Here is a 13,229-nt window from a genome sequence, read left to right as displayed (position 1 = left end):
CCACTGTCCTCCTCTCCCCACAGCCCCGTATCAAGCCCCAAACTATTCCCACTGTCCCTCTCTCCCCACAGCCCTGTATCAGTCCCCAGACTAAACCCACTGTCCTCCTCTCCCCACAGCCCTGTATAAATCCCCAGACTGTTCCCACTGTCCCACTCTCCCCACAGCCCTGTATCCATCCTCAAACTAATCCCAATGTCCTACTCTCCTCACAGCCCTGTCTCAGTCCCCAGACTAGTCCCACAGTCCCACACTCTCCAAACCCCTGTATCAATCCCCAAACTAATCCCACTGTACCCCTCTCCCCACAGCCCTGTATCAGTCCCCAGACTAATCCCACTGTCCCACACTCTCCAAAGCCCTGTATCAATCCCCAATCTAATCCCACTGTCCCACTCTCCCCACAGCCCTGCATCAGTCCCCAGACTAATCCCACTGTCCCATTCTCCCCACAGACCTGTGTCGGTCACCAAACTAATCCCACTGTCCCACTATCCCCACAGCCCGGTATCAATCCCCAAATTAATCCCACTGTCCCACTCTCCGCACAGCCCCGTATCAATCCCCAAACTAATCCCATTGTCCCAATCTCTCCCCAGAGCCCTGTATCAATCCCCAAACTAATACCACTGTCCCACTCTCCCCACAGCCCCATATCAATCCCCAAACTAATCCATTGTCCTACTCTCTCCCGACAGCCCTGTATCAGTCCCCAAACTAATCCCACTGTCCCACTCTCCCCACACACCTGTATCAATCCCCAAACTAATCCCACTGTCCTCCTCTCCCCACAGCCCTGTATCAAGCCCCAAACTATTCCCACTGTCCCTCTCTCCCCACAGCCCTGTATCAGTCCCCAGACTAATCCCACTGTCCCATTCTCCCCAGAGACCTGTGTCGGTCACCAAACTAATCTCACTGTCCCAATCTCCCCACAGCCCTGTATAAGTCCCCAAACTGTTCCCACTGTCCCACTCTCCCCACAGCCCTGTATCCATCCTCAAACTAATCCCAATGTCCTACTCTCCTCACAGCCCTGTCTCAGTCCCCAGACTAGTCCCACAGTCCCACACTCTCCAAACCCCTGTATCAATCCCCAAACTAATCCCACTGTACCCCTCTCCCCACAGCCCTGTATCAGTCCCCAGACTAATCCCACTGTCCCACACTCTCCAAAGCCCTGTATCAATCCCCAATCTAATCCCACTGTCCCACTCTCCCCACAGCCCTGCATCAGTCCCCAGACTAATCCCACTGTCCCACTCTCCCCACAGCCCTGTATCCATCCTCAAACTAATCCCAATGTCCTACTCTCCTCACAGCCCTGTCTCAGTCCCCAGACTAGTCCCACAGTCCCACACTCTCCAAACCCCTGTATCAATCCCCAAACTAATCCCACTGTACCCCTCTCCCCACAGCCCTGTATCAGTCCCCAGACTAATCCCACTGTCCCACACTCTCCAAAGCCCTGTATCAATCCCCAATCTAATCCCACTGTCCCACTCTCCCCACAGCCCTGCATCAGTCCCCAGACTAATCCCACTGTCCCATTCTCCCCACAGACCTGTGTCGGTCACCAAACTAATCCCACTGTCCCACTATCCCCACAGCCCGGTATCAATCCCCAAATTAATCCCACTGTCCCACTCTCCGCACAGCCCCGTATCAATCCCCAAACTAATCCCATTGTCCCAATCTCTCCCCAGAGCCCTGTATCAATCCCCAAACTAATACCACTGTCCCACTCTCCCCACAGCCCCATATCAATCCCCAAACTAATCCATTGTCCTACTCTCTCCCGACAGCCCTGTATCAGTCCCCAAACTAATCCCACTGTCCCACTCTCCCCACACACCTGTATCAATCCCCAAACTAATCCCACTGTCCTCCTCTCCCCACAGCCCTGTATCAAGCCCCAAACTATTCCCACTGTCCCTCTCTCCCCACAGCCCTGTATCAGTCCCCAGACTAATCCCACTGTCCCATTCTCCCCAGAGACCTGTGTCGGTCACCAAACTAATCTCACTGTCCCAATCTCCCCACAGCCCTGTATAAGTCCCCAAACTGTTCCCACTGTCCCACTCTCCCCACAGCCCTGTATCCATCCTCAAACTAATCCCAATGTCCTACTCTCCTCACAGCCCTGTCTCAGTCCCCAGACTAGTCCCACAGTCCCACACTCTCCAAACCCCTGTATCAATCCCCAAACTAATCCCACTGTACCCCTCTCCCCACAGCCCTGTATCAGTCCCCAGACTAATCCCACTGTCCCACACTCTCCAAAGCCCTGTATCAATCCCCAATCTAATCCCACTGTCCCACTCTCCCCACAGCCCTGCATCAGTCCCCAGACTAATCCCACTGTCCCATTCTCCCCACAGACCTGTGTCGGTCACCAAACTAATCCCACTGTCCCACTATCCCCACAGCCCGGTATCAATCCCCAAATTAATCCCACTGTCCCACTCACCGCACAGCCCCGTATCAATCCCCAAACTAATCCCATTGTCCCAATCTCTCCCCAGAGCCCTGTATCAATCCCCAAACTAATACCACTGTCCCACTCTCCCCACAGCCCCATATCAATCCCCAAACTAATCCATTGTCCTACTCTCTCCGGACAGCCCTGTATCAGTCCCCAAACTAATACCACTGTCCCACTCTCCCCACAGCCCCATATCAATCCCCAAACTAATCCATTGTCCTACTCTCTCCCGACAGCCCTGTATCAATCCCCAAACTAATCCCACTGTCCCACTCTCCCCACACACCTGTATCAATCCCCAAACTAATCCCACTGTCCTACTCTCCTCACAGCCCTGTATCAGGACCCAGACTAATCCCACTGTCCCACTCTCTCCCCACAGACCTGTATCAGTCCTCAAACTAATCCCACTGTCCTACTCTCTCCACAGCCCTGTAACAGTCCTCAAACTGATACCACTGGCCCACTCTCCGCACCGCCCTGTCTCAGTCCCCAGACTAATCCCACTGTCCAAACACTCTCCAAAGCCCTGTATCAATCGCCAAACAAATCCCACTGTCCCCCTCTCCCACCAGCCCCGTATCAAGCCCCAATCTAATCCCACTGTCCCTCTCTCCCCACAGCCCTGTATCAGTCCCCAGACTAATCCCACTGTCCCATTCTCCCCAGAGACCTGTGTCGGTCACCAAACTAATCTCACTGTCCCACTCTCCCCACAGCCCTGTATAAATCCCCAAACTGTTCCCAATGTCCCACTCTCCCCACAGCCCTGTATCCATCCTCAAACTAATCCCAATGTCCTACTCTCCTCACAGCACTGTATCAATACCCAAACTAATCCCACTGTCCTACTCTCTCCACAGCCCTGTATCAGTCCCCAAACTAATGCCACTGTCCCACACTCTCCCACAGCCCTGTATCAGTCTCCAGACTAATCCCACTGTCCCACTCTCTCCACAGCCCTGTATCAGTCCCCAAACTAATCCCACTGTCCCACTCTCCCCACAGCCCTGTATCCATCCCTAAACTTATCCCAATGTCCTACTCTCCTCACAGCCATGTATCAATCCCCAAACTAATCCCACTGTCCCACTCTCCTCACAGCTCTGTATCAATCCCCAAACTAAACCCACTGTCCCATTCTCCTCACAGCCCTGTATCTGTCCCCAGACTAATACCACTGTCCCACTCTCTCCACAGAGCCCTGTATCAATCCCCAAACTAATCCCACAGTCCCACTCTCCCCACAGCACTGCATCAGTCACCAAACTAATCCCAATGTCCCATTCTCTCCCCACAGCCCTGTATCAATCCTCGAACTAATCCCACTGTCCCACTCTCCCCACAGTCCTGTATCAGTCACCAAACTAATCCCACTATCCCACTCTCTCCGCACAGCCCTGTATCAATCCCCAAACTAATCCCACTGTCCCACTCTCTCCCCACAGCCCGGCATCAATCCCCAAACTAATCCTACTGTCCCACTCTCTCCCCACAGCCCCGTATCAGTCACCAAACTAATCCCAACGTCCTACTCTCCCCACAGCACTGTATCAATCCCCAAACTAATCCCACTGTCCCACTCTCCTCACAGCCCTGTATCAGTACCCATACTAATCCCACTGTCCTACTCTCCTCACAGCCCTGTATCAGTACCCAAACTAATCCCACTGTCCTACTCTCTCCACAGCCCTGTATCAGTCCCCAAACTAATCCCACGGTCCCACTCTCCGCACAGCCCTGTATCAGTCCTCAAACTAATCCCACTGGCCCACTCTCCCCACAGCCCTGTCTCAGTCCCCAGACTAATCCCACTGTCCCACACTCTCCAAAGCCCTGTATCAATCCCCAAACTAATCCCACTGTCCCCCTCTCCCCACAGCCCCGTATCAAGCCCCAAACTAATCCCACAGTCCCTCTCTCCCCACAGCCCTGTATCAGTCCCCAGACTAATCCCACTGTCCCACTCTCCCCACAGCCCTTTATCAGTCCCCAAACAAATCCCATTGTCCCACTCTCCCCACAGCCCCGTAACAATCCCAAAACTAATCCCATTGCCCTACTCACCCCAGAGCCCTGTATCAATCCCCAAACTAATCCCACTGTCCAATCTCTCTCCGCACAGCCCTGTATCAATCCCCAAATTAATCCCACTGTCCCACTCTGCCCACAGCCCCGTATCAATCATCAAACTAATCCCATTGTCCCAATCTCTCCCCAGAGCCCTGTATCAATCCCCAAACTAATACCACTGTCCCACTCTCCCCACAGCCCCATATCAATCCCCAAACTAATCCATTGCCCTACTCTCTCCCGACAGCCCTGTATCAGTCCCCAAACTAATCCCACTGTCCCACTCTCCCCACAGACCTGTATCAATCCCCAAACTAATCCCACTGTCCCATTCTCCTCACAGCCCTGTATCTGTCCCCAGACTAATCCCATTGTCCCACTCTCCCCACAGCACTGCATCAGTCACCAAACTAATCCCAATGTCCCATTCTCTCCCCACAGCCCTGTATCAATCCTCGAACTAATCCCACTGTCCCACTCACTCCCCACAGCCCTGTATCAGTCCCCAAACTAATACCACTGTCCCACTCTCCCCACAGCCCCATATCAATCCCCAAACTAATCCATTGTCCTACTCTCTCCCGACAGCCCTGTATCAATCCCCAAACTAATCCCACTGTCCCACTCTCCCCACACACCTGTATCAATCCCCAAACTAATCCCACTGTCCTACTCTCCTCACAGCCCTGTATCAGGACCCAGACTAATCCCACTGTCCCACTCTCTCCCCACAGACCTGTATCAGTCCTCAAACTAATCCCACTGTCCTACTCTCTCCACAGCCCTGTAACAGTCCTCAAACTGATACCACTGGCCCACTCTCCGCACCGCCCTGTCTCAGTCCCCAGACTAATCCCACTGTCCAAACACTCTCCAAAGCCCTGTATCAATCGCCAAACAAATCCCACTGTCCCCCTCTCCCACCAGCCCCGTATCAAGCCCCAATCTAATCCCACTGTCCCTCTCTCCCCACAGCCCTGTATCAGTCCCCAGACTAATCCCACTGTCCCATTCTCCCCAGAGACCTGTGTCGGTCACCAAACTAATCTCACTGTCCCACTCTCCCCACAGCCCTGTATAAATCCCCAAACTGTTCCCAATGTCCCACTCTCCCCACAGCCCTGTATCCATCCTCAAACTAATCCCAATGTCCTACTCTCCTCACAGCACTGTATCAATACCCAAACTAATCCCACTGTCCTACTCTCTCCACAGCCCTGTATCAGTCCCCAAACTAATGCCACTGTCCCACACTCTCCCACAGCCCTGTATCAGTCTCCAGACTAATCCCACTGTCCCACTCTCTCCACAGCCCTGTATCAGTCCCCAAACTAATCCCACTGTCCCACTCTCCCCACAGCCCTGTATCCATCCCTAAACTTATCCCAATGTCCTACTCTCCTCACAGCCATGTATCAATCCCCAAACTAATCCCACTGTCCCACTCTCCTCACAGCTCTGTATCAATCCCCAAACTAAACCCACTGTCCCATTCTCCTCACAGCCCTGTATCTGTCCCCAGACTAATACCACTGTCCCACTCTCTCCACAGAGCCCTGTATCAATCCCCAAACTAATCCCACAGTCCCACTCTCCCCACAGCACTGCATCAGTCACCAAACTAATCCCAATGTCCCATTCTCTCCCCACAGCCCTGTATCAATCCTCGAACTAATCCCACTGTCCCACTCTCCCCACAGTCCTGTATCAGTCACCAAACTAATCCCACTATCCCACTCTCTCCGCACAGCCCTGTATCAATCCCCAAACTAATCCCACTGTCCCACTCTCTCCCCACAGCCCGGCATCAATCCCCAAACTAATCCTACTGTCCCACTCTCTCCCCACAGCCCCGTATCAGTCACCAAACTAATCCCAACGTCCAACTCTCCCCACAGCACTGTATCAATCCCCAAACTAATCCCACTGTCCCACTCTCCTCACAGCCCTGTATCAGTACCCATACTAATCCCACTGTCCTACTCTCCTCACAGCCCTGTATCAGTACCCAAACTAATCCCACTGTCCTACTCTCTCCACAGCCCTGTATCAGTCCCCAAACTAATCCCACGGTCCCACTCTCCGCACAGCCCTGTATCAGTCCTCAAACTAATCCCACTGGCCCACTCTCCCCACAGCCCTGTCTCAGTCCCCAGACTAATCCCACTGTCCCACACTCTCCAAAGCCCTGTATCAATCCCCAAACTAATCCCACTGTCCCCCTCTCCCCACAGCCCCGTATCAAGCCCCAAACTAATCCCACAGTCCCTCTCTCCCCACAGCCCTGTATCAGTCCCCAGACTAATCCCACTGTCCCACTCTCCCCACAGCCCTTTATCAGTCCCCAAACAAATCCCATTGTCCCACTCTCCCCACAGCCCCGTAACAATCCCAAAACTAATCCCATTGCCCTACTCACCCCAGAGCCCTGTATCAATCCCCATACTAATCCCACTGTCCAATCTCTCTCCGCACAGCCCTGTATCAATCCCCAAATTAATCCCACTGTCCCACTCTGCCCACAGCCCCGTATCAATCATCAAACTAATCCCATTGTCCCAATCTCTCCCCAGAGCCCTGTATCAATCCCCAAACTAATACCACTGTCCCACTCTCCCCACAGCCCCATATCAATCCCCAAACTAATCCATTGCCCTACTCTCTCCCGACAGCCCTGTATCAGTCCCCAAACTAATCCCACTGTCCCACTCTCCCCACAGACCTGTATCAATCCCCAAACTAATCCCACTGTCCCATTCTCCTCACAGCCCTGTATCTGTCCCCAGACTAATCCCATTGTCCCACTCTCCCCACAGCACTGCATCAGTCACCAAACTAATCCCAATGTCCCATTCTCTCCCCACAGCCCTGTATCAATCCTCGAACTAATCCCACTGTCCCACTCACTCCCCACAGCCCTGTATCAGTCCCCAAACTAATCCCATTGTCCTACTCTCTCCCCACAGCCCCATATCAATCCCCAAACTAATTCCACTGTCCCACTCTCTCCCCACAGCCCTGTATCAATCCCCAAACTAATCCTACTGTCCCACTCTCTCCCCACAGCCCTGTATCAGTCACCAAACTAATCCCAACGTCCTACTCTCCCCACAGCACTGTATCAATCCCCAAACTAATCCCACTGACCCACTCTCCTCACAGCCCTGTATCAGTACCCAGACTAATCCCACTGTCCTACTCTCCTCACAGACCTGTATCAGTACCCAAACTAATCCCACTGTCCTACTCTCTCCACAGCCCTGTATCAGTCCTCAAACTGATCCCACTGGCCCACTCTCACCACAGCCCTGTATCAATCCCCAAACTAATCCCACTGTCCCCCTATCCCCACAGCCCTGTATAAATCCCCAAACTGTTCCCACTGTCCCACTCTCCCCACAGCCCTGTATCAATCCCCAAACTAATCCCACTGTCCCACTCTCCCCACAGCCCTGTATCAGTCCCCAATCTAATCCAATTGTCCTACTCTCTCCCCTCAGCCCTGTATCAGTCCTCAAACTAATCCCACTGGCCCACTCTCCCCACAGCCCTGTCTCAGTCCCCAGACTAATCCCACTATCCCACACTCTCCAAAGCCCCTTATCAATCCCCAAACTAATCCCACTGTCCCACTCTCTCCGCACAGCCCCGTATCAATCCCCAAACTAATCCCATTGTCCCAATCTCTCCCCAGAGCCCTGAATCAATCCCCAAACTAATACCACTGTCCCATTCTCCCCACAGCCCCGTATCAAGCCCCACACTAATCCATTGTCCTACTCTCTCCCGACAGCCCTGAATCAGTCCTCAAACTAATCCCACTGTCCCACTCTCCCCACACACCTGTATCAATCCCCAAACTAATCCCACTGTCCTACTCTCCTCACAGCCCTGTATCAGTCCCCAAACTAATCACACTGTCCCACTCTCTCCCCACAGCCCTGTATCAGTCCCCAGATTAATCCCACTGTCCCACACTCTCCAAAGCCCTGTATCAATCCCCAAACTAATCCCACTGTCCCCCTCTCCCCACAGCCCCATGTCAAGCCCCAAACTAATACCACTTTCCCACTCTCCCCACAGCCCTGTATCAGTCCATAGACTAATCCCACTGTCCCATTCTCCCCAGAGACCTGAGTCGGTCACCAAACTAATCCCACTGTCCCACTCTCCCGACAGCCCTGTATAAATCCCCAAACTGTTCCCACTGTCCCACTCTCCCCACAGCCCTGTATCCATCCCCAAACTAATCCCAATGTACTACTCTCCTCACAGCCCTGTATCAATACCCAAACTAATCCCACTGTCCTACTCGCTCCACAGCCCTGTATCAGTCCTCAAACTAATCCCACTGACCCACTCTCCCCACAGCCCTGTATCAGTCCCCAAACTAATCCCACTGTCCCACTCTTCCCACAGCCCTGTATCCATCCTCAGACTAATCCCAATGTCCTACTCTCCTCACAGTCCTGTATCAATCCCCAGACTAATACCACTGTCCCACTCTCTCCCCACATCCCTGTATCAGTCCCCAAACTAATCCCACAGTCCCACTCTCCCCACAGCCCTGCATCAGTCACCAAACTAATCCCACTGTCCCATTCTCTCCCCACAGCCCTGTATCAATCCCCAAACTAATCCCACTGTCCCACTCTCCCCACAGTCCTGTATCAGTCACCAAACTAATCCCACTGTTCCACTCTCTCCGCACAGCCCTGTATCAATCCCCAAACTAATCCCACAGTCCCACTCTCTCCCCACAGCCCTGTATCAATCCCCAAACTAATCCCACTGTCCCACACTCTCCCCGCAGCCCTGTATCAGTCACCAAACTAAACCCACTGTCCCACTCTCCCAACAGCACTGTATCAATCGCCAAACTAACCCACCGTCCTACTCTCCCCACAGCCCCGTATCAAGCCCCAAACTAATCCCACTGTCCCTCTCTCCCCACAGCCCTGTATCAGTCCCCAGACTAATCCCACGGTCCCATTCTCCCCAGAGACCTGTGTCTGTCATCAAACTAATCTCACTGTCCCACTCTCCCCACTGCCCTGTATAAATCCCCAAACTGTTCCCAATGTCCCACTCTCCCCACAGCCCTGTATCCATCCTCAAACTAATCCCAATGTCGTACTCTCCTCACAGCCCTGTATCAATACCCAAACTAATCCCACTGTCCTACTCTCTCCACAGCCCTGTATCAGTCCACAAACGAATCCCACTGTCCCACTCTCCCCACAGCCCTGTATCCATCCCCAAACAAATCCCAATGTCCTACCCTCCTCACAGCCCTGTATCAATCCCCAAACTAATCCCACTGTCCCACTCTCCCCACAGCCCTGTATCAATCCCCAAACTAATCCCCCTGTCCCACTCTCCCCACAGCCCTGTATCAATCCCCAAACTAATCCCACTGTCCCACTCTCCCCACAGTCCTGTATCAGTCACCAAACTAATCCCACTATCCCACTCTCTCCGCACAGCCCTGTATCAATCCCCAAACTAATCCCACTGTCCCACTCTCTCCGCACAGCCCTGTATCAATCCCCAAACTAATTCTACTGTCCCACTCTCTCCCCACAGCCCTGTATCAGTCACCAATCTAATCCCACCGTCCTACTCTCCCCACAGCACTGTATCAATCCCCAAACTAATCCCACTGTCCTATTGATGCACCATCAATAACTCACGCCGAGACTTAGGAAGTGAGATATCGGCTTTTATTGACTGAAGGACAACACTACATCCTGGGGAAAATGAGGGAGAGCAGCAGGCCACAGTCGCCTTTATACAGGGGTCTGTGGGAGGAGCCACAGGGGTAGTCAGCAGGGTCTTGGGAGGAGCCACAGGAGCAGTCAGACAGGTATATCTAGTTCACCACACCTACTCTCCTCACAGCCCTGTATCAATACCCAAACTAATCCCACTGTCCTACTCTCTCCACAGCCCTGTATCAGTCCTCAAACTGATCCCACTGGCCCACTCTCCCCACAGCCCTGTCTCAGTCCCCAGACTAATCCCACTGTCCCACACTCTCCAAAGCCCTGTATCAATCCCCAAACTAATCCCACTGTCCCACTCTCCCCACAGCCCTGTATCAGTCCCAAAATTAATCCCACTGACCCACTCTCCCCACAGCCATATATCAGTCCCCAAACTAATCCCACTGTCCCACTCTCCCCACAGCCCTGTATCCATCCCTAAACTTATCCCAATGTCCCACTCTCCTCACAGACCTGTATCAGTACCCAGACTAATCCCACTGTCCTACTCTCCTCACAGCCCTGTATCAGTACCCAAACTAATCCCACTGTCCTACTCTCTCCACAACCCTGTATCAGTCCTCAAACTGATCCCAATGGCCCACTCTCCCCACAGCCCTGTCTCAGTCCCCAGACTAATCCCACTGTCCCACACTCTCCAAAGCCCTGTATCAATCCCCAAACTAATCCCACTGTCCCACTCTCCCCACAGCCCTGTATCAGTCCCCAAATTAATCCCACTGTCCCACTCTCCCCACGGCCCTGTATCAGTCCCCAAACTAATCCCACTGTCCCACTCTCTCCCCACAGCCCTGTATCAATCCCCAAACTAATCCCACTGTTCCACTCTCCTCACAGTCCTGTATCAGTCACCAAACTAATCCCATTGTCCCACTCTCTCCCCCCAACCCTGTATCAATCCCCAAACTAATCCCACTGTCCCACTCTCTCCACACAGCCCAGCATCAATCAACAAACTAATCCCACTGTCCCAGTCTTTCCACAGCCCTGTATCAGTCCCCAACTAATCCCACTGTCCCACTCTCCCCACAGCCCTGTATCAATCCCCAAACTAATCCCACTGTCCCACTCTCCCCACAGCCCCGTATCAATCCCCAAACTAATCCCATTGTCCCACTCTCTCCCCACAGCCCTGTATCAATCCGCAAACTAATCCCACTGTCCCACTCTCTCCCCACAGCCCTATATAAATCCCCAAAGTAATCCCACTGTCCCACTCTCCACACAGCCCTGTATCAGTCCCCAAACTAATCCCACTGTCCCACTTTCCCCAAAGCCCTGTATCAGTCACCAAACTATTCCCACCGTCCTACTCTCCCCACAGCACTGTATCAATCCCCAAAATAATCCCACTGTCCCACTCTCCTCACAGACCTGTATCAGTTCCCAGACTAATCCCACTGTCCCACTCACCTCAAAGCCCTGTATCAGTTCCCAGACTAATCCCACTGTCCTACTCTCCTCACAGCCCTGTATCAGTACCCAAACTAATCCCACTGTCCTACTCTCTCCACAACCCTGTATCAGTCCTCAAACTGATCCCAATGGCCCACTCTCCCCACAGCCCTGTCTCAGTCCCCAGACTAATCCCACTGTCCCACACTCTCCAAAGCCCTGTATCAATCCCCAAACTAATCCCATGGTCCCCCTCTTCCCACATCCCTGTATCAATCCCCAAACTAATCCCACTGTCCCACTCTCTCCACACAGCCCAGCATCAATCAGCAAACTAATCCCACTGTCGCAGTCTTTCCACAGCCCTGTATCAGTCACCAACTAATCCCACTGTCCCACTCTCCTCACAGCCCTGTATCAATCCCCAAACTAATCCCACTGTCCCACTCTCCCCAGAGCCCCGTATCTATCCCCAAACTAATCCCATTGCCCCTCTCTCTCCCCACAGCCCTGTATCAATCCGCAAACTAATCCCACTGTCCCACTCTCTCCCCACAGCCCTGTATAAATCCCCAAACTAATCCCACTGTCCCACTCTCCCCACAGCCCCGTATCAATCCCCAAACTAATCACATTGTCCCACTCTCTCCCCACAGCCCTGTATCAGTCACCAAACTAAACCCACTGTCCCACTCTCTCCTCACAGCCCTGTATCAGTCCCCAAACTAATCCCACTGTCCCACTGTCTCCCCACAGCCCTGTATCAGTCCCCAAACTAATCCCACTGTCCCACTCTCCCCACAGCCCTGTATCAGTCCCCAAACTAATCCCACTGTCCCACTGTCTCCCCACAGCCCTGTATCAATCCCCAAACTAATCCCACTGTCCCACTCTCCACACAGCCCTGTATCAGTCCCCAAACTAATCCCACTGTCCCTCTCTCTCCTCACAGTCCTGTATCAGTCCCCAAGCTAATCCCATTGTCCTACTCTCTCCCCACAGCCCTGTATCAATCCCCAGACTAATCCCACTTGGTGAACTAATAATAATTATTCACATCAACTCTGTAATTTGCAGCCGTGTCAGTTTTTATTAAGATCTTCAGAAACAGAAGGGCCGAATGGTCTATAATTGTTCCTTGAGATGTTTGATTCTGAAAATGCGAGGGCATGATTATTAGATGAGGTATAACAATCCTTTTATTGCTAGTTTACAATTGAGCTCCAATAATCTCTTGTTGATGTCCTTACTGATCTTAATTTCACTTTGTATAATTACTTGCAAAGGCTGCCTCCCCTTCCCCTGCATTTTATTTATTAATCCTGATTTATTTTTTTCTGAAACTGCCAGCTCCTAATCAATTACAGTCCTCACATATTCAAACTGTGACTAATTAATTGACTATTTAACATCTTGGCTCCTGAGATTAATTATTTAGTAATACTCCCTTTCCTGCTCTCCCGATTCTCAACAAGGCAAATTGCCAATTC

The sequence above is a fragment of the Hemitrygon akajei genome, chromosome 1 (genome assembly GCF_048418815.1).
Source record: "Hemitrygon akajei chromosome 1, sHemAka1.3, whole genome shotgun sequence".
NCBI lineage: Eukaryota > Metazoa > Chordata > Chondrichthyes > Myliobatiformes > Dasyatidae > Hemitrygon > Hemitrygon akajei.
The sequence above is the reverse complement of the archived record's forward strand: the minus strand, read 5'-3'. Positions refer to the sequence as shown.